Below are 22,635 nucleotides of genomic sequence, written 5' to 3' on the forward strand. Positions count from 1 at the left end.
ATTTTTCGATTTTTGTTTAAAGAAATTTACACAAAAAGCTTGTAAATGTTCTTTTCAAACTATTTAAATGGAAATTAATTAAAATACGCCCAAACATTCCATATGCCATTACGCTGCTCTGTCCTGGCTTTTTTCTCAACCCTCTTAAAACATTTTAGTCCGTAATGAATTTTATTTATACGCGAATTCCCCTGATTTTCCAACTTTTACACTTGAAATTGAATTTCAATTGATTTTATTGCCAATTTTGTTGTCAATTCCAGAATGTAGAATTCATGGGATTTATTTGCAAAATACACCAGCATTTTATTAGTAGTTTAGTGTTGTTGTACAACTGCTGATGGTCACACTTGTCCTTGTTGTTTGTTCTACATTTAACTGATGTTGATGATGATCAAAAGGACCTCACACATGTGGGTTGGATACATAAACAAACCCCTCTTCCCCCATAATGTAGGTCATCACAATTTATTCGCATTGTTTTTGAGCTTTTCTGGGGAGGAAGGGGGGGGGGGTTTAAGATGATTGCTAGAAGTGGGCAAGGAGGGCTTTAGGATGATTGCTGGATGGGAAACATAAGGAACTAAAAGGAGAAGATATGCATGATGAATGCTTAGAGCTGGCACAAACAATTAATCATTTTCTCCCTCATTATGCCAAAAATTCATTTTGGCACTTGAAGCTTCGGCCAGGATTTACTAATCCCCTTTACCATGATATTTTTCCCCATTTTTTCCTTCATCTTCTCTTCGGAATAGTTTTTCATCGCTCAAGCCTCAATCTTGTGGCTTTTTGCTGCCCTTGAGTTTTCTTCCTTTCCCCCACATTCGTGTGAGACTTACGACAAGGGAAGCTCAATAGTTGCTCCCAAAACCATTGACCGGAATTATTTGGTATATACACACAGTCCTTAGGGGAGGATGGGGAAAAACCCTCCACCACTACCTTCCATTCTGTGCTCATTCAATTTACCAACATTGGTGGTACAAACACTCGTATGTGTATGCCCGGATGTGGATGATGCCGATGAAGCAGCACAGTGCAAATTCGTAGTGAAAAGAAAGCACACAAAAGCTCCTCCACATAGCCACGAGACATTCACAATGTACATAACATGGGTGGAAGGGGGGGATATCAAAGTTTTCACCATAATTTTATTTCCTCGCCAATGTGGATTTTGCAGAGAAAGACAAAATATTATTTACATGATAATTTTCGGCGCCACGGAGATGTGTGCTAAATGGAGTAATATCTTACATTATTTCATGTCTCTCCCACCCCCTGCCCATCACCACTTTTTATGATCCACCCCCTCCCTGTACCCAGAAGAGAGTACATTTGATTACAGCGTGCTTCCCAATAATACCCCCAAATTGGACATCAATAAACTCTGGTCTGGAAATAATGGCCAAACCAACTTTCCTTTCTTCGTCTTAGAATTTTTTTTTCTTTTCACAGTGAAACTTCCTCAAGATTCCTCTTTATTTTTTTTTCTTTCTCTCTAAAGAAATTTTAGATTATAGTGGCGGAAATGAGCGTAGAAAGTTGACCTAAAAGTTCATCCCCTTCACGGGTGGAAGATGAGAATTGACGGAATGACATAGTTGAAGCACAGTGGGCGAAAGAGATTGAATGATGCTCATACTTTTTCTCAAGTTCATCCACTTAAGATTTTCATCTTGAAGCATTTTCGATTTTTCGTTTAACAATTTGTCATTCTTCTTATACGAAGCTTTTCAGCAAACAAACCATTAGTCGGGTGGGGGCGGTAGGATGGCCGTGAAGGGTGCAAGAAAAGCATCATCCGCACAACGATGGACTCAAGTCACTAAATAAACTAACATACATTATATACTAATAACCCCTGACTTGCATCCTTGCCAGGGGCGTAGCTAGAAATACATTAAGGAAAGTTTTGTTGAAAATTTTCCCATAATTCTAACAATTGATTATTCTTTTCAAAATAAGTTTCTTCGAGAAACTTATGAAGTAAAATGATATTTGAATTTGGCGCGCAATCAAAGTGGTGAATTCCAGTGGGGAAAATAAAGAATGTGGGGAAAAAGGAACCATTTGGCGGCAAAAATGACAGACCGGATTTAGAAGGCAAAGTGTACGGATGAAAACGTGCTTGCTCGTGTAATTTATCGCGTAAAATACGGAAACTTTGCGAAAATTTATAAGAGTGCGCGCCAAATTCAAATATTTTTTTTTCATAAGTTTCTAGAACAGGTTAACGGTTCTTCTCTAAAGTTTCTTCTTTTCCAACGTTTGACATTTCTTTTTTAGCGTTTGATATATTTTTTTAACGTTCAACCTTGATTTTCGGTAGTTTAACGTTTATTCTCCATATTTATTAGCTGAATTAGCAGCTTATGACATTTCTTTTCTAAAGTTTTTATACTCCCAAAAACTCTCTCTGGCTACGCCACTGCGTACTCTCATAAACTAAATTGCACTTTAACCCAAAGAAGGGTTGAGAATTTTGCTAGAAGTTCAAGCCGAGGTGCTTTACATCAAATATTCAATTTCAAGGAAAAAGACGAAGATTTTGTATGCTTTGCATGTTAGTGCCATTAACAGATTAAGATTTACGATAGGTCTTGGATTTTTCTTTATATTTTTTAAGTTTTTTTCTTGACTTTCTTATCGTATTTTCTTTTGAGTTTTAACAATAAAAACAAAAAAAAAAGAAAATGATCAAAGTTAATCTGAAATGAAGGACTTATTTATTCCCACAAGCTCTCAAATTCGATTAAATTGTAAATAATGTGTCTAAAAAATTTGCCTAAAATATTTTCTCCACATGAATCATATTTTCAATTTTTTTTTCACTTCCGGAGAATTCCTCGAAAAATCCTCAAATATGCCATAAATTCCTGAGCTTCACGAGAAGAGAAAAAAAGGTAGGAGGAGGAATTTCAGCAATGGCATTTGAGGAATGTATGTATTTGTGAAAGGAATCACTTTAAATAACAATGCATTATTGGGAATCGTGACAGCGAAAGGCAGAAGCTTTCACTCGTGAATGCTTCCCTTTTATCGAAAAATTATGGGATTGACGTGCTTCACGCGGGGATGGTCCATGAAATATTTATGATGTAACATAAAATCCATTAAATGGAATATAACACAGAAGCGCGGACAAAACGACGTGAGCAAATAACCCAAAAAAATATAATATATACAACTATATGACGACAATTCTGTGGGAAAAACGGGACGCGTGCCCACGGGGGAATTATGTACATACATAGCAATTTTTCTTCAAGAAGAAAGAAAGAAAGGAATCCTAGGGAGGAAATTACTTTTCAATGCAGTCACGTTGTATGGCAAATTGCCGCCTAAACGAGAAGATCAATTGTAATGATATTTTTATATTTATTCTTCACCCTTTTTACGTGCTTTTCACGGAGCGAGCTTTTTTTATGTTTGTATGAGAATAAAAAGTTCGCCCATTAATCAAAATTGTCTCTCTGTATGATCCACATATTCACGTCTATTTGCGGATGAAAATTTTTAATTGCCGCTCAAGGGGATTCATCTCTGCTGATTACAAAATAATACATAGCGAGAGGCGGAGAACAATGTAGAAAATTGATGAAACTTTGCACCACAAACAAAACTATAAAATGCAACATAATAAATATTAATTTTTCAAAATGTCTTGCCTCGAGATGCGAAGAGAAAACTTTGTAAGTTTTCTTTCTTGTATTATCTGCGGTGAAATGTGCATTAAGCTCTGTAAAGCAACTGCAAAGCTTGGTGGGGGATGATTTCCCATCCAAGATTTTTCTCTAACAGAGTGTGTGAAAAATTCATCACTTATGTAAAATTAAATAAATATTTTCTTCTCTAAAGAGAAAAAAAATAAACAATCAACGCCCTTTATGTATTAAAAAGTTTTTCTGAAAGTTCTCCTGCAGAGAGCTTTATGCAAAGCAATATGGGGGAATACGGTACATCCCATTAGATTTGCAATTTTCTTGATAAATAGCATAAAAAGTGATTTCCCTTCTGAGCTTTACCGATGATTGATAGGTTAGTGATCTCTGTGAGTATTTTTCTTTCTTTCTCCCCCATTGCATTCATTTCTTTTATGGAGCTTTTCTCTCTTTACTTTGCATAACATTTTTCTCCACATTACTGTATCGTACAGAGTTTTCCAGAAAAGAACAATATGAGCTATTTATGTAAAAATTCCATCCCACTTATTCGAAACCCCATTATTCCACGCACATATTTGCTATGGGGCCCCTCCCCCGCAGCCCCAGCCATCATGTATAATTCCAATATTAATAATTCATGAAAAAGGAAACAGAAGCACAGAAAATCTTATATGAGAGAGAAAAAGTAAACCACCTATCTGTCATCTAATATGTATTGTTTGTTGAGAATTTTTTTTTGCTCCACCTCAACCCCCACTCCTCTAAAAATGTGAAAAATGTCGTGAAAAATTCATTCCAGCCCAATCACATCTCCACACAAAACACAAAATGGGAAAGCTTTTTTTTGCTGGGTAGGGGTGGTGCTCTCGGAAAATTTAATCATACTTTCAAAACGAATGTAGCATTAAAATGCTTTTTTTTTTAACATGAAGTGGATGTGACTTTAATATTTGCGTGTTGGTACAAATTCAGCGGCAACATTGCGAACTTTTGTAGGGCAAGGTCGACAAAAGGACATGTAAATAAGCAAAAGGCAGACGACCTCGCATTTTGTGGGTTGAATTCCCAAAATATTTAATTTTTTTTTGGCAATTGAAGGTGTAGAATTCAATTTAAAATACATGGTGACCTTTTTTGATTTGTTTTTCCTATTTTAAGAGAAGAAGATTTTCATCAAGCCCTAAATTTTTATAACTCGATCATTTTTCTATTTGCTTGATTTTTATTTTAATTAATATTATTTTTTTCTGGGTATAGAAAAATGATTAAAGTGAAAATAAAACGTTTTAAAAATAACCAAAAAAATTGGCTAAAATCTACTAAAGCGTCGCTGGAAAGCATAAAACGGCGGTGCTTTTATTTTTAATTCGAGAATTAAACATTCTGGTAGTAGTCTTTAATATTTTCCTTATTTTAATATGACGTTTTCGTGTTCTTTTCACTCAGAACTTATCCATTATTCTCATCAAAAAGTTTATTAAGTGCTCAATTAAGTAATAATTCAATAAATCAAATATTGTCATATAATTGATCCATTAGCAATTGATTTAATATTAAGCTGAAAATGTTTTAAAAAGCTATTGTCTTCCGATTAAAATAAATTCAATTTAATTGCCATCAAATTGCTCTATTTTTGAGTAAATTAATTGACACTGAAAGTTAATTTTTTGTTAAATCAATGAGAAAATTGAAAAATAAAATTTACTGAATGAATAATAAAATTAAACTGATTTAAAAGAGAACTTTTCTAAAACAAATATGTTTGTTGAAGAAAAATAAGAACTTCAGTTTGTCAGAGATTATGGGAAAGTTTTTGAATTTAAACTAGAAAGAATACCTCGGAGAAAATCCTTTTTTTCTTTATTTTTCGTTTTTCTTTTTAAATTAAAGTTCTGCAAACTCGTATTTTCTTCTATTGATCTTCTCAATCCTCTCCATACGTACTCTGGAGCTAATTTAAACTTTGTTCAGTGTCAATTGGCACTCAATGCCAATCGAAATACGAGAGATATGTTTGCACGGAGTACATCGCATGAGATCTCTCTCATGCTAATGTTGCGGATATTTCTCCTCAATTCCCCAATGATTTCCAATCGTATTGACAATGTTCTTGTAAAATTTAATTGCTCCCATAGACAAAACTATTTCATACCAAGATTCATTGTCGTATTGATTTAAGCTCCCATCGTTTCCCTCCTGTCGTTGTAATTAAATAGAACACGGATTTATTCGCAAAATTCCTTCAAACTGCTCTTCTTGATGCACATAAATTTGCAGAAGAGCTTTTTTTCTTGCTGATACTTTACATTCTACAAAATCCACATCATAACGAAAAAATATAGTGTGCATAAAGTTTTTTTTCTCGGGTGATTTTGTAGTGTTATTTGAAGCGAAAGTGCACTTCTTTATCCAATTTTCCATGAATGTGGCTTGGAAAAGCACCGCTGGCATCTTTGTCAATATAATAAATGACAGGATGTCTCGTAAGTGAAGCTGTGAAAAGTTCTCACTTGCTTATGTTAAAGAAAGGAATCTTTTTATGTGAAAAAAAAACTGACAGGATGAAGGAAAATCTGTCTTCAAATTTTCTTAAGTGAATTTCCCAAACATATTTCTAATATCTCATCACTTCTCTTGCTCAGTTTTAATAAATAATTCACAAAAAAATCAAAGCATTTTTCAGGACATCCTGTAGCTTAAAAAAAAAGCTACTATTTTGTTAGCTCTTAAGCTCTGTTGAACCATATTGAATATCTCATTGTTAAAGCTTTCTGTTCTACCAGCAAACCCCTCAAAGAGCGATGATGGAAATAAATTGTGTAAAATGTGAAGAATCCTCCAACATTGATTTTCCGATGATTTTCAATGTGAGAAAATTTCCCTTTTAAGGAAAATTCTTCAGCCTCCCCTTTGAATAATATTATCATTGGAAATTCACAGTGTCGTGTCAATTTGTCTCCCTTTTTTTCCAAATTGAATTAATCTCGTCGCTTTAGAACTTTTTTCTTGCCTCCATTACCTTTTCAATTGGAATTTAATAAAGTATATAATTATAATTCCATTCGTCATTGAGCAAATTCAAACTTTTGCGATTGAATAAATACACAAAGGCGGTTGCAAATGAAATGTGTTGACAAGAGGCATGCAGGCAGGGATTTAAATGATCACAATATGCTTTCTTTAGAGGGGAGAATGGGGTACAGTAAGCAAACTTAGCTAGAGTCTAATAATTTATTTTGCAAAAATCTTTAAATAAATTTTCAATTTCTACCAAAAAAGATTTCTTTCTTCAGAGCTTTTTAACTTTCTCAAACTTTCACACATCACCCCAGTTTCCCCTATTAAATTTTTACGGTGTTTGAATTAAATTGAGATGAAATATTCAAAAGTACTCAGCAGTGCAATCGTTCAATTTTCCTTTGGAAAATTATTCACGCTGGCAATTTATTAGGTGCGCCCCATTACCATTTGGGATTCTTCTGCCACAAAAATACAGGACTATAGTGTAGCATGGTGTTGGTGTGAATTATAAATGGAAGATGAGGATGAATTTTCTTCATGCCGGAAGGATGAAAATCCACAACAAATTCCCTTTTTAGTTTTAATACAATAAATATTCATTACAAAGCATTGCTCGCCTCATTCCTTTTTGCATTTTACAAATGGCGAGGTGATATTTCTTTCCACACCCACCTCCACCCCAAAAACACACAATTTAAATTTCTCTAGAAAATTCACGAGTAGAGGAGGAGGGAAAAGGGAACGTATAAGATGGACGTGGGAAATACAGCGTGAGAATTGGAGAAGAGTTGGGGCAAGTAAGTGGTAGAGAGAGTTTTGAATGGGAAAAGGAGAGAAAATGGAAAGAAGAAGAAAATCAAGTTGAAAAGATTTTCTCAAAATGAAACCATATAACTACATACCGCACACTCCACACAGTTTATTCCTTTTTAGCATTTTATTAATGATACGGGGATGACAATAGTACACGGTCCGAGCCCAAAAGTCTCTCCCCACGTGGCGGAGAGACCCTCAGAAGCTCACCCTCAGAAAGAACATGATAATGAAGGACAATGGCAAACAGACGGTTAGGGCAAAAGGGGATGCAAATAGAGAGAGAAAAAAGAAGTGATTATGACCACCCCTCATTCCCATAACTGCCTTGAATATGAAATTAGATTAGTTGAACTCGTCATTGTTGTTGGCCATCATTGCCAAAGCTCAAATGGTTTTCCACCACTTTTCCCTCAGCGACCACCCCCCTCCCTCCCCCAGAGTATATGGCCTTAATGAAATAAGTTGCTAGAGTGGAAAATGGGGACTAGATGCTTTTCTTTTCAAACCTTCAACCCCCTCATTCATTCCTCCAAGACAACAAGGGGAAAAAAGCTTCCCAGAGGCAGAAATTCTACTTAAACCAACCCTTTTTTGGTTTACTTCTTGACGTAGTGGTGTGTTGTAGTATATTTTAGCATTTTAGAACTTCATGAGACATGATACATACATTTATAACTGTGCCTGATGTCTACCCTCCTTGACTTTTCAATTCACTTAAAGTTCCCTTCTTCCTTGCCTCGCGTCTTGGCAGTATGACAAGAAAAATCATTCCTCAGGCTTATGACCTTTTATAAAAACAATCTGTTTTGGTTTTGCCATTTCCTCACAAACTTTTAGAAAAATTCTAATTTTTAACGGAGAGAGAGACAAATAAATGTCAAGTGGGTGAAATTTTTCTCAAGAAAAGCTCGCCGAGAGAGAGTTTAATTTAGCATGTAGAACCAATATAATATGCAAATTGATGAATATAGCTCCTGGCGAAACATCCAGCACGCCATAACATGCGGTGATTCCTTTGGTATGTCCTTAATAAAAGTTAAGAAACCTCTTTAGGCAGATGGCTCAACAAACACTATGCGAAGAAAGTTTTCACAAAGAATTTTAATACCAGAAATAATTTACATTCTCAAGTGATTTGGGCAAAACTTTTGTTTATGCATGGATTTAAATAATCTCCCAAGACTTTTGGGGAAGAAGGTTAAAGGATTCTTCGAAGGAATTTTTCCAAGAATAAACCTCAGGACACAATATTTTCTTATTAAGTCCTTCGTTACTTTTGGAGAAAGTTCTTTGATTTAAATTGAGTAAAATTTTTATCTTTAACATTACATTAAATAAGAATTAATTTGTTATCTATGGGACCGATTCTGATAGAAATATTTTCTTTTCTTTTCTAACAACTTAAAAGTTTTTGTAAGAATTTGAAAGATGGTGACAAAATGTCGTTTTATGAAGATAAATAAATAAATAAATAGACAGAAAGATCTTTAAAAAGCACTGTAAAAGTAATTTTCTTTTAAAAAAAAACACCAATTAAAGAAATTCTAAAAAAATGTCAAAATTTTATAAGATTTTTTTCCAGAATACCAAAAATCTTATAACTAACAAATTGTAAGAAAAGAAAAGAAAAGAATTTCATCAGAATCCACCCCTATATTTTAGTCTTAATTTTAATACCAAAAAGCTTAACTCGAATACATATCGTCTGATTTTAACAAGTCAGTTGTATTTTTTATTAACCGATTTGCGTAAAAAATGACGCACGTTTTCATGGATAATGTTTAAAGTATTGTGCATAGCAGCTCTCACAGAAGGATTTTATTCCCTTTTCATGGTTCACATGGGCCCCACATGAGTTGGCTGCCACCAACAGACGTCGTAAACATCAAAATCACCCACACATAGTCTTTCAGAAGCACTTCATCTTCATGTTAAACATTCATGGGGGATGTATGGTCGATATTTTGACCACACACATACACACGGGGGAGCCCACCACCCCCATACGCCGAGTGGTTTGCCATTTCAAGATGTGCACGATGAATATTTATTTTATTCAATGCACGTGCAATTGGGCAAACCACGTGATGAGTACACCTCCCACCCACTGAGAGGATCACAGAATGTTTGTTTATTCCACCCCCACCTACCTATAAAACTGCGGGCTTTCAATTGGAAAACTTTTAAGTTAGACAAAGAAGCTGCAACTTTCTCTTTGAAGCTATTAAGTGAACTTAAAACCAATGTACATGACAGGTAGAGCAATGTCAAGAGCTTTTTCTTATTCACAGAGTAGAGCAAATCTTTTATGCAGCTTTTGTGGCTGAAGTGAAAACAACGAGTTAAAAATAATTCAAGTGTTGCTTGTGAGCTTTTTAAGCAGTCACGTTGCACTTAATTCTCACTCGTAGATGAAGATCTAATCAACTACCGAAGCTTTTTAAAACACCTCCGAGAGTTAGTTCTTGCACAGAAAAACATTTAACTCCGGTGTGGGTGATTAATTTTGTTCGGCAAAACGTTTTATTTTCTCACAAAGCATTAAAACATAAAATTGATGGGATATAAAATGTTGTTTATGTTTTTTTTTTCTTTGTTATTTTTATGGTTAAAGATTGAGTATGGATAAATGGAAACAAAGTCCAACAAAACGGTTGTCTTGTTTTGAATTCTTATCAATTACAATATTTTCTAGAAGAGTTATTACAGAACTTTCAAAAGCATTTTTTGAGTAAGCTGTGAGTTAGGTAAAATTTATAAAAAAATTGTAGATATTTAGACGAATATTGAGAAAGTTTTAATCTATTTTTAAGAGCTTTAATAATTTTCGTTCTCTGAAAAATTGAGTTCGAAAAAAGTTAAAATTCTAATCCAACCTGGAATGGAAACTCAGACAATACCACCCCTGAATACTTGGAAGAATATTATTTATTTTTCTCTAAATATTTTATAAGAGGAAATTTGGACATGCTCAAGAAATCTCAACTAACTTTTGAAATATGAAATGTCAGGAAAATATTTCGTAGCATAAAAGCGAAACTATTCATCTCTATGTTTTCATGACATGACAACCTATCCAAATCCTTGTGACGTAGTGCTTAAAATTCAGTCTTTTGCACATAATAAAACTTTATGGAACTGTTAGAAAATTTATTGAAGATTTTCTACTCTAGATATTCGCATAGATTAGTGTGTCAATTGGCTCCTCCATGCTATTGTCTTTGGGGGAGGAAGCTGTGGGCTTGAAATGCGCGCGTGAATGAAGAGGATGCTAACAGAAGATACTTCAATTAGGTCATGATAATATCTCGGTCGGTTTTATGTATATAATACGCGTTCCCAACTATCATCTTTCCCAGAATGTAAGAATATATCTTCTACGTAACATATATTTATTTAAAGAGAGCTGTGCTGCTGGGGATAAGAGCGGAAAGTGCCTATTTATACGGGTTTTCCGGATTGTTTAGCCCTTAATTATCATCTTGATTTTCCTAATTATTTCATCGGACACAACCCCATCCGCCATAGATCGAGATTCATGCGGCATTTATGCTCTCGATTTTACTTTCGTATTCATCCCACGCATTCCCTGTGCGTTAGCATTTTGCGGAAAGTGGGGCACAGGGTGGGCGGAAGTATATAAAATTCATCACACTGATACTCCGCACTGTGTAGCCATATTTCCATAATAGGAAGCCTATAAAAAATAGCCCCAAAAAACCCCCAGCTATGCTTTTTTCGGAGGCGGGGACGCCTCCCAAGAGGCAAATGGGGCACATTTACACAAAAAGGCAAATAGCAGGGCAATAAGTGATACGGGAGTGCTGCTCTAGGCAACATTGTGGCCTCTCTAGGGTTGGATTTACCTCAGTCAAATTCAATTCTCTACCGGATATTCCCACAATTTTATTTCTCACACCCCGCAAAAGTCTGCAGTATTCAACGCAATTTCCCCCCCATTTCCTCCATTTCATTCACCCCACCGCACTGTGCACATCGTTTAAATCTGAAATTTATATTATTTCCCACATCACTAAATCGACTACAATCTCTTTAACTCCTTTTACACGCTGATTCCCTTTGCACACACACCCCATATATTCACGCAGAGATAAAAGCTCAAATCTCTCGAGCTTTGGAGCTTTTTTTTTTCAATCTGCTCTGCGGAATTTTTTTTTCGGTGCTCTAAATCTGGTTAAATTCCTCTGAACTGTGAAGAGGGTGAAAATAGATATATTTTGGAAAGAATTTATAGTGCGGGTGAATAAACATTTATCTTTTAAATTTTATTTTAATTCTTTTCTCTTTGGATGGGATTTTTTTAATTCATTTTAGGTTTAATTTATTTTAATTTAAATCATTTGTTCCAAGCAATGACGTTTAGTTACACCTGGCGCCTCCACCGAAATAAGTTTAAGAAAACTTTAACATTTAAGTCAAAATAAAATTCTTCAAAAAAGTTTCAAGAAAAAGCTTCAAGAATTACAGATAAGTACAATAATTTGTTCTAGTAAATGAACACAATGATGGTCATACAAATTAGTTTCAACAGCTTAATTGACGATGGTGGTGGTGGTTTTGTGATAAAAAGCATCATGATGGGGTGAATGATGGACATTATAGCTCACCCTCCTCTCTCTATGCTACTTTGCACGGGTGTCAGCTGGATGAGAGCCGATAAAATAGGTGAGTGATATTCAATTTTGCTTTTGTTGTCATCACCAATTTTCCTTCTGCCATCATCCACATTCACTACGTGATAAAATGCGTCATGAAAATAATTTTCGAACGTTTTGCTTTTTTGATTTTCCGCCTATGTTCGTTTAGAAAATTTATATTTTTTTTTCGCTGCACAAGAGCAATTATTTGTTGAAAAAAAAATTAATTTTTGCTTTTTTATTTGGTGAGTATTTTTTTTTTAATTGGAGTTTTTTGTTATTTATTTAAAAAATCTTTCCTCCTCTTAAAACTCTGTGGAAAGAATATTGATTTTCTCTCTTGACAAAATTGGATCATTCCTCTTTATTATCAACATAATAGTGCTACAACGTTATGACGGGAAATAACTTGAAAATTTTCTCCTGGTGTATTTTATGAAATGGTGTAGCATAGATGAAATTTGTTTGCGTGCCTTTTCAACAGTAATATGTACTACATACAGTACATAAAAACATAAGTGTCTTTTGTTCCCCAACATGCGTGATTAAATTATAACCCACGGCTATGTTATGAGCATATTTTAGTGAAATTTTGTATATATTAAGGGCTCACACAATTTCCTTATTTTTCCTCATTTGGTGCACAAATTAAGAGATGTGTGAGTGGGAGAAAAAAAAATGGAAATTTGTAGGTTTTATTCAATGAAACTTTGCACTGTGCCTCTACCAATTTTTTAAAGAAATTGTGGCTGGAAAATTCAAACAAACTCTTCATGTTGGTTAATTTTCACTCTTTTAGACGTTTTTCCGGGTTTTCGTTGATTAAATAGGGGTTTCAACCCAGAAAAACTCACGTTTTCTAGAGCTTTTGGCTCCGTTTTTTTTTACATTTGTAGGTGGAACTTAGCTATCTATTGATTTAAACAGATTATAATGGGTTTTCAGATAATTTTCCTTTGAATTTTCCACCTGAAATTCCCAACAAAAGACACGGTGGGACATAAAACAAAGTTCTGCATGAAATTTATCAATACATGCCTTGTGGGCTTTTAATTAAGCTCTCTCAATGCATTTTGATGACGCGCGCGGAGGAGGGTGGTTGTTTAGTTTCATCTATAAATTCAAATAAATCTGCACCTGGTATGTGCATGTCATTAAATTTATATTCAGTAGTATGTTAAACGTTATGCTTTGAACGTCTTGTTTGGTTCCAAAATGATGCAAATACGATTGATTTTGCTTGCCTTTCCCGCATAAGCTTCATCTCCCAATTTATGCGAAATCTAACAATATGTATCTTCCATATATAGGGGGTAGTTTAGGGTAAATGTATACGTTGTAAGACTACTCTATACACACTATGATAAATCCCTTGGAGGAAATTGGGGAATTATTCGGGTGGGGGGAGGTCATCGTGCATTGTTAACCATCCTTCCGGCATTTGGATCTTCAATTGGGGATGATGGGCCTAAATAAATAAAAAAAGAACCCCCCAACACACCTCAATGGGGTTTGTGTTTGTTACGTGGAAAAGGTATCGGAAAACGAATCTGATTACTCTTCTATTTATCCACCATGTGTTTTTGCTCCTTTACATCCCTTTTTCACCTTCACATTCAACGCTTCTCCCCAAGAGCTTTTTTTACTCACCGCCCAATTATGCTCACAACACTTCCACCGACTTTTGTGGGTGGAAGAAAGAAGGAAAAAAGCAGGCGATGATGGCTTCTGTGCACAATCTAAATTGAGTGCGAAATCTAAATGAGAAAGTGATTTTGTGGGAAAATAAAATGATTGGAATAATCTTCTTTTGCGGGTGAAGAATGAAAGGAAAACCAATTCAATTATTAAGTGCTTTAGGTTTTTCTTAACGTCTAATAAAGTCTCTTTTACTATGGACTGAATTTGAGCAAGTTAGAGGCGAATTTTATTTTTTAAAAAATCATTTTTCAAATTCAAAATCACAAAATCCGCCATTAAAGGGTTAAATAATTTATAATTATGTAAATTAGCTATTTAGATAAACAATTTCCTCTTCCCTAATATACCTTTTTGTGCATCAAATGACATGGAAAAACAGATAAATTTACACGCATTTTAATTGAAAATTAATTCAATTAGCCACCCCTCCCCTTGTTGATTTGGTTTCTCCCATAAAATTAGCCACGGCTTTGTGGTAACAAATGTAATTTTGCAAAATTCATACGCAGAAACCTCGTGGTGCATGTTTTGTGCAATATTAGCTGTGCAAAATTACCCTCTAAACCTAAAATTAGGTATTCTAATTCCTAATATTTCTGTGGTTGCCTCCACGTAATTAAATGACAATTTAATTACACGCAGTACGAGTTATTTTACACCATTCTCGCTCTGGAAGTCTCTGAATTTATCTTCCTGTAAGTTTTTCCTTGTTTCTAACTCTTCCTGAGAGTTTTTTCGAAAGCTTCATAGGAACTTTCTTTTAGTTATATGAGAAACTTCAGTAAAGGATTCATTTTTAAATAAAACTCGAAGTAATATATTGTTTAAAATGTCTTTTATATCCTTTCAATTTCAATCATTGAATTCAGTAGAACTTTTTTGAACAAATAATGTTACCTATGAACGAAATAATTCCCTCTGAGCGTAAATATCTGAATAAAAAGTTTCAGAAAACTTTCTGTTAAAGCTTCATTTTACATTTCTGATTCACATTAAATGATGAAAATCCTTCAACACATTAAATGGGGTTTTTTGTCTCTGACCAGCGACTAAACTTTCTGCTACACCAAAGTGTTTTAAAAGTGAATTTTTGTTTTAAAAGCTTCTGCTTTTAATTACAACATAGAAGAAGCGACAGATGTAGCCATTTACCACACTCATGCATGAAAAATGTTACCAAAAAATGGACTGAAATTATCTTTCTATTAAAATTTTGATCAATTCCACGCTTTAGGGGAGAAGGGGGAGACTGAGGTAAGGTGGGTTTATGCAGAGGTTTCACAACTACTCAGAAAAAATCATTGAAGACATTGTAGAGATGACTAAAAGGAGTTTATTCGTGTTTTTTTACTTAAACAGAATTTTGCTAATTTATTTTGCAATAAAAAAAAGTTAACTAATTAAACCCCGGTGTTCCCTATACTGTTGACAAACATCATGTATTACACCTAACGACAAATTGAATATGCTAATGCCCAGGGGGTAGACAAAGTCCTTTTTGACCCGAACACAGCAAATAATGGCGGACGGTTTGCAGAGAAATTAAAGGGAGAAAATGACGTCACTTTATTTCCAAAAAGTGCATCAAAATTTTTAAAATCAGTTTTAGTGCATTAATCTTCGTGAGACACCCCTCAAAAGCTATCAATCGATAGAATAATAAATTATCTATCCAGTGGTGGTGGATTTTTTCAGATTGAAGCATTTTCCTGGGTGTCTCAGCGAGTGAGCAGTGAATTCCTATGGAAATAGAGTCTGTGTCTACCCCCTGCTAATGCCTCTTGGATTTCACAATGCGGATGGTTCTAGATATGCCCTCGCATGGGGATTTTGTTGCCCATGTTCGAGGGACTTGGGAATGGGATTCGAGAAGCAACGTATTGTGCATTCATCTGCTATATATGCGTGCAATGCATACGCTTAAATTGCATTTTTATGCCATATTGCATGGATAATTTGCATAAACTATAGTCAAGCATTGAACTATGCTGGCAAATCGATAAAATAGGATGATGATTTTATAGCTGAAGGGGCCTTCGTGTAGTAGCTAAATTTTTTTCACCATGTGGATTTTTTTCCTTCCTCTCGTGGACCCCCAATCGCGTGTGTTCCCTCGCCAGGTTCAGCTCTTTCCCTGTTTATACCACCCATTGCCACGTCACGGGAATACATACTCTATACCGTCCTTTGGGGGCATGTGTGGCACCCACATTAAATTTTCAGTACTCCCCAACAGGGGCCCCCCAGGCTCGCCCTCCCCTCCTCTAAGCTCCGGTGGTGCAATTAATTTCACAGCAATTTACCGATTGGGCGTGACATTCATATGAATAAGTGATAATGTTGATCTAATACCGCAAAACCAACCCTTCAAAAGTTTCATATTAAATTTTTTCTCCATCCATACATGTTACAACAATTTTCCAACCCCTTTTTGCATTTTAAAAATTCACTCGTGCTTCAATATTGTGAATTTTTCCTTATTTTCCACATCATTTCTATATTGTAAACATGAGGGAATATTTTATTTAAATACCATGCACGTGAGTTTGTTTGTTCACCCCCTCCCCTATGTTAAGGACAACTGTGTTCTTTAAGGGAGATTTTTTTACAAGTTCAGGGCATTCAATCTTGATTAGAAAAAAGAAAATTTTTCTTTAAGAATGCTCTGTAAAAATTAATAAAAAAAATTTGATAAACTTTATGGAGAAAATGTGCTAAAATTTACACAGAGAAGTGTTAAGTAAATCACAGATTGTCAAGTACTAAAAATTTATTAATTAAAATGGAATGTCAGGAATTTCATATCAAAATTCCTTGCAACTCTCCCGGAAGTTTATGAGAATTCATCAGGGGATGCTTCTCTAATACTGAATAACTTTCATATTACTGGCCTCATACACTCATTCCCTTTGATATGGGTTAATAAATGAAGAATGAGTGCAAATCCTTTTGCATGATTTCAGTTCATTATTTAATTAGATATAAGAATAAATTATTAATTTTCACTCTCTCAGATACTTAATATGTAATTAATTTCGCAAGAACTTTTGAAAGCTGCGAAAGCTCGCCTTATTCCGCTCTGTGATTACTTTTATGAGAGTCTGGAGGTGAAGTCAGTTGATAAAAACCTTTGAGGGAGCTCTAAAAATGTATATTTATTTTTTAGATTGAATAGAATATTCCACAAAAGAGGTTTGTAAGATGAAAGATGAAAGCATTGAAACTAATATTTCCCGAATAAGTGTGGAGAAAACTATAATATAATTTTCCTCCTAATTAAAAGTAAAACTTTCAGCAATGAATTTCCTCATTTTACAATCTCATTTGAAGGAGAAAATAATAATTATATTCTCAAACTTTCCCCAGTAAAATTACAACACATCTCTTGAATATTTAATCATGGTCCTAAAACAACTTATTAACTAATAAAATTTTTAGAGGAAACTACAATGGAGAAGGTTAACTATTCAGAAAACTATTTCTGTATTGTTATATATTAGTTTTATGAGAAATTTTCATCCCTATTCCATTTTATTTTAGAACCCTTTTAATCTTGACAGAAAATACAGAAAAATTCTTACACTAACCCTTATCTACCCTAAAAATATTTCCAAAAAATAAACTTTGTGATTTAATCTCATATTTAGGTGCATAATATCCTTCTCTGGACATTTTTTTTCATGTCTTGGTCATATTTGATTTAAAATTTACGAACTTTGTGAGGAATTTTCTCTTTTCTGTACCACACAAACTTTATTACTAATTTATTATTTCATTAAATTATAAACTTGTGTTAGGAAACTGAAGATGATGCGATAATGGAAAGCTCACCCTCTCTCCCAATGAGAGCGAGAGCTTGAGAAGAAAATTCTTCGTGTCCTTTTCAGCAGTGTGGAAAATTTTCTAATTAATTTCATTAAAAACCTACTCTTGAATCACCCTGTATCTAATAGAACTTTGTTTCTTCCCTTAAAAACATGGAAAAAATTAAGTCTCACAGCAATTTTTTAATCTCTGTAACTTTTGAGTGACTTTTTGGGTGCCAACACCGTGTCTAATAGCAAGGCGAGATTTTCTTTTTTCTTCTTCTTTTCCACAATGAGAGGAAGATAAAGTTTATATTGTTGTGTAGTGTGCCACTTCCTTGAGGTTTTGTACATAATAAATTGAGAACTCTATGTATAGCATGGAACAATTTGGACCATTTCTTTTGGCAAGTTGTCCTCGTGCAGAAAACATATTTAATCCTTCTTGAATTGAGTGAAGTGTTCTAATGAAATTTTCCTTACCCCCCAAAAAAAAAAGAAAAAGAATGGAGAAAATTATCTTCGTTGGTTGTTCTTCTCAGCTACTGCACAATCTCTCAAATTTCATGGAAGACGATGGGTTTTTCCGTGTAAAACTGCACTCATGCGAAAAAGCATCAAATCCACATCTTTTTCACATTAAAATTGTAAATGTTTATTGTTGCAATAATTCTCTTTTAGTTGGATTATCTCACTCTTCACCCACTTTTTGATTAATCTCCACACACACACACACTTTGTGCTGAATAAACTAAAATTTAGATCAATTCATTTCCTCCATTCAACGAGCACTTCTTCATCATCCCTTTTTGGGAAAATTTTGCGAGGGAAAATTGCAAAAGTTAACGAATCAAAGTTACATCACATATTGGCTTTTGATGCAAATTTTAGAGATTTTCCAGGAGGGGGGATGCGTGAATTTTCCTGAAGTGTGGGGGTGGTGGTTTTGTGCAGAAGCAAAAATTCATAACACTAACGATGCTTGCCTTTTCCTCCGGAAAAACTTTCTCTCTCCACCACTACCATGGGGAAATTAAATAAATCCACTCATATAGTCCACTTTTGGTCACTAAAATTCTTGTAGAAAAAAAATCTCATAACTCCCGCGAGAATTTTCTAAAACACGCACAAAATATTGGATTTTTTCTCACCATTCTGTATTTCTTTTTTTATTTACTTCTTTCCGTCCCACCTAGACGATAGTTTAATGAAATTTTAGCACTGAACGAGCTAGATTTTTTTATTCTTAATTAATTAATTTAGAGCGTGTGTGTGAGGGACTCACTTTACAGAAGAAAATTCCTCTTGAAAATCCTCCGCACTTAATTTATGACTCCTCACCCGGAGAGATGTGTCTTGCAAGAGGAATTTTATTTTTAATCTCACCACTTGGAAAGATAATCCATCTTTTTATTGGAAAAAAAAGCGGGAAAAGCTCCTCTTGCTGGGGCAGATTTAATCAACACCCACGCATAAATGCACCTCAATGATTAATATTCAATATAAGAAGGATTCAGGGCGCAAAGGAAGGTTCAAAATCCGTTTTTTTTTGTTCTAACCGAAACACCGTTCAACGTTCAACCTCTCGGCACCGAGTGGAAATGTTAACTGAGCCACGCTGAAGAGACTTTTCCTCATCATACCTCCTACATCCCCGGCGCGCAAAGAGGAAAACTCTCACAGTTCCACGCGCGCGATTCTGAGATTGCGGGAGAGGATTTTCAAAAAAAAAAAGAAGAAAATCTTTTCTTGCCTCACAAAACATACAAAAGACATGAAGCCATCAATTCGTCTTACAACTTGGTGGGAAAATGGGAGAGATGGGAGAAATTGTGTGTGGCTGCAGAGACCGCGTGGTATTAATATCTGCTCTACACACATACTCCACAAGCTGGGAGTTTAGTAAATAAAAGAGAGGAGAGAGAGAGTATGACTAAGAGAGATGATAAATTAGCAAAAAGTGGCGAAAGGAAAGCCAAATGAGCCAAAGAATGTGACTTTTTTGTATTTCAGAAGGAAATCACATGGGAATAAAATGTGGAGATTTGTTAGAAATTCCGAGGACATGTCATAGGATACTGTGGAAGCTAGGTAAGGTACTAACTTCTAATTTTTCCTGAAATTTTATAAAAATTGAAAGAGAAAGAATAAAATTGGATTGAATTAGATGTAAATTGGATAAGTTAGAGGATTTATCAAAATCGGTCAAATTTTCTTACTTTTAAAAGAATTTTAAATATAATGTTAACAATAGAAAACAACCAGAGAAAAAAGTAAAGATTGCATTAACTTTAACTCATAAACTAATTAATATAAACCCTTGGGGGATATAACGAAAACTTTAAAAACGATTTTCTTATCATTCTTCTAAGTCTTCCAGGTTTAGTAAAATCGGACACAGACGTTAAAACAATCATTTCAAAACACAAAAGCTGTGTCTGAAAGAAACACAGATAACTCTTAAAAAAACTCAATGTAACAAAAATCGCAAAATTATATAATTTTTTGGGTTTTTAAGTAATTTTTAATTAAAACGATTCCTTGAAACGATTTTGATAAAAAAGAAACATTTTATGATTTTTCTTAAAGTTGAAACAGTTGAGAATTAAGAATTATCACAAAGAAGATAATAAAATAAGTAATAGAAAATAAATCTAATAAATGAAAGATAATTTATTAAAACATTTGATCTGTTTTTTTTCCTAATCCTTGTAACCGATTTTGATAAATCTAATGTTTTAAATAAAAAAATCGTTAATTTAAATCTTCAAAAATACAATCTGGGAGAAAAATAAATATAAAAAAATGAAGAATGAATTCTTTAAATTTTGCAAGGAAAACAATCAAGAAAATTTTTGATTTTCATTTTTGATAAGCAAACCGATTTTGATAAGTTGACTACGTTTAATAATTTTAAATTTTGATGAACAAAAAGGATTTACAAAACACATTGAAAAGAAAGGATTTAAAGGATAATTTTTAAATTTAAAAAAATTAAAGAAAATGTAACAAAAACTGATTTATTTAATCCGATTTTGATAACTTCTTCAAAGCCAAACACAGCACAAAATCGCTCCCCTTTTTAATCAATTCTTCCCCTACAAATTCATCATTTTTTCAGAATAAAATGATTGATTATTGATTAGAAATTCCAAAATAAAAAACCCATTGAGAGCCAGAAGAGTTTTGGCAATGAGAACCAACCAATGCGGCTTGTTAGCTAACTCGCTAAAAATATATCACATTTTTTTGCTGCACGGAAACCACCCCCAATCGCCCCCTAGTATTGAAAAAAAATCCATTGAAAATTTGTTGCGAAAGAGAATTGAATTTTGATGATGAAGAAGCACCAACAACAACGAAAAAATACTTTGCACGAGTTCTCCCCAAGATATGCTGCCCCAATTAGCAATTATGATAAATCATAAATAAATATGGAAAAAGACTGGTGTGTATTTGTTCGTGCGCTAATTTGCATTTCACGATTGATCAAAAATACATTGAGAACACAGAGAGACGCAAGAGTGTCGTGCAGTCGTCAATTATTTGCATTTTGTAGTGAAGAAAAAAAAAGGAAAACTGCGGAAAAGATGGAAAATTCTCCTCATTAAAATGCACCGTGAGGGATGTTTCTCTGATCAACAAGTAAAAAAAAACGGTAAGTAAAACTTACGGGCTGTGATTCTTTCTTTGTCAGTAAAATGTGAAATTGACGGAAAATTGAGGATGGGCAAATTTTGAGGAAGGCTTTCTCGCGCACCGAATCACAGCCAACGCGCAGATAATTTGTGAGAAGCCCTAATCGTGGGCGTTGGCTGTGATTCGGTACGCGAGAAAGCCTTCCTCAAAATTTGCCCATCCTCAATTTTCCGTCAATTTCACATTTTACTGACAAAGAAAGAATCACAGCCCGTAAGTTTTACTTACCGTTCTTTCGCTTTATACTGTTCCATCCATGCTATATTTAATTTTTATCTTTGCAGTTTATATATATTTATCTTTGCATTTTTATATGTATATATATAATGTATATATCTATGCATTTATATATATTTTATTTTATTTTATATGTGTATATATAAAACGCCCCGCTTCGCGGGGCGTTGGACTTATGCAACTCAGGATATGACATGTAAACTTTAAAACGCGATATCTCCGGAACGGCTACATAGATTTTCTTCATTTTTGGCATGGTGATAGATACTATAGTCAACTATAACATATCAAAATATGAAGTAATTCTATAAAGCGGTGCTCGAGATATTCATCGAAAACTCATCGAAAATTTTGTTTTTCATTTTAAGCCCTCTAGCGGTGACTTTAGAAACTTCCGATGTTCTAAAGAGTTGCAGGGTTTGTTGAGATCTTTCATTTGACCCCGGGTTGATCAAAATCGGTCAAGCCGTTCTCGAGTTATGGTCGATTTTCGATGAAAAATTGTGGCGGCCATATTGGCTAAACGGCTTGGCCGATTTTCGAAAATGAGGTATCGTTGGAAAGGTCTTGATGGCCCCTACAACATATCAAAATTTCAAACCTCTAGCCATAATAGGGCCTGAGATATAGTGAAAACAAAATTTTGGGGTTATTCAAAATGGCGGACGCGGGGGTGGGGGGGTAGATTTGACCTCATAATCGGATGTCTTCCAGTCGATATATGAACTTTGCCGTTGACCGCAAGTCTCTATCTATTACCGTTCTCTTGTAATTCAGCGAAAGGTTCCGGCCGGACGGACGGCCGGCCGGACGGACGGAAAGATTTTGGGCGCATACGTTTTTTGGAATGTAGGGATCATAATTCGTGGTCATCCCAAGTTTGAGCCCGATCTGACGACTTTGAATTTTAGAGTGTACACAGAAGCTGTGCTTCTTTGAAGAAAGAATCACAGCTAAAAAGGAAAATTCTTCTTCGCGCGGGATCAATTAGAAGACTTTGCGAAGGAAAAGGAAAAAAATGAAACAAAC

General features: G+C 34.4%; 1 protein-coding gene across 11 annotated transcripts in view; it reads right to left on the reverse strand.

Moving 5' to 3' along the window:
* The window catches only part of LOC129793612 (potassium voltage-gated channel subfamily KQT member 1), a 151,115-nt gene extending 131,859 nt beyond the window's left edge, over nucleotides 1-19,256 (reverse strand). For all 11 annotated transcript variants that reach the window (XM_055833750.1, XM_055833756.1, XM_055833749.1 and 8 more), the window contains exon 1: nucleotides 18,154-19,256. The gene's annotated coding sequence lies outside the window, so the exon portion shown is untranslated. The remainder of the gene's footprint in view (nucleotides 1-18,153) is intronic.
* Nucleotides 19,257-22,635: the final 3,379 nt, after the last annotated feature.

The sequence above is a fragment of the Lutzomyia longipalpis genome, chromosome 3, assembly GCF_024334085.1.
Source record: "Lutzomyia longipalpis isolate SR_M1_2022 chromosome 3, ASM2433408v1".
Lineage (NCBI taxonomy): Eukaryota > Metazoa > Arthropoda > Insecta > Diptera > Psychodidae > Lutzomyia > Lutzomyia longipalpis.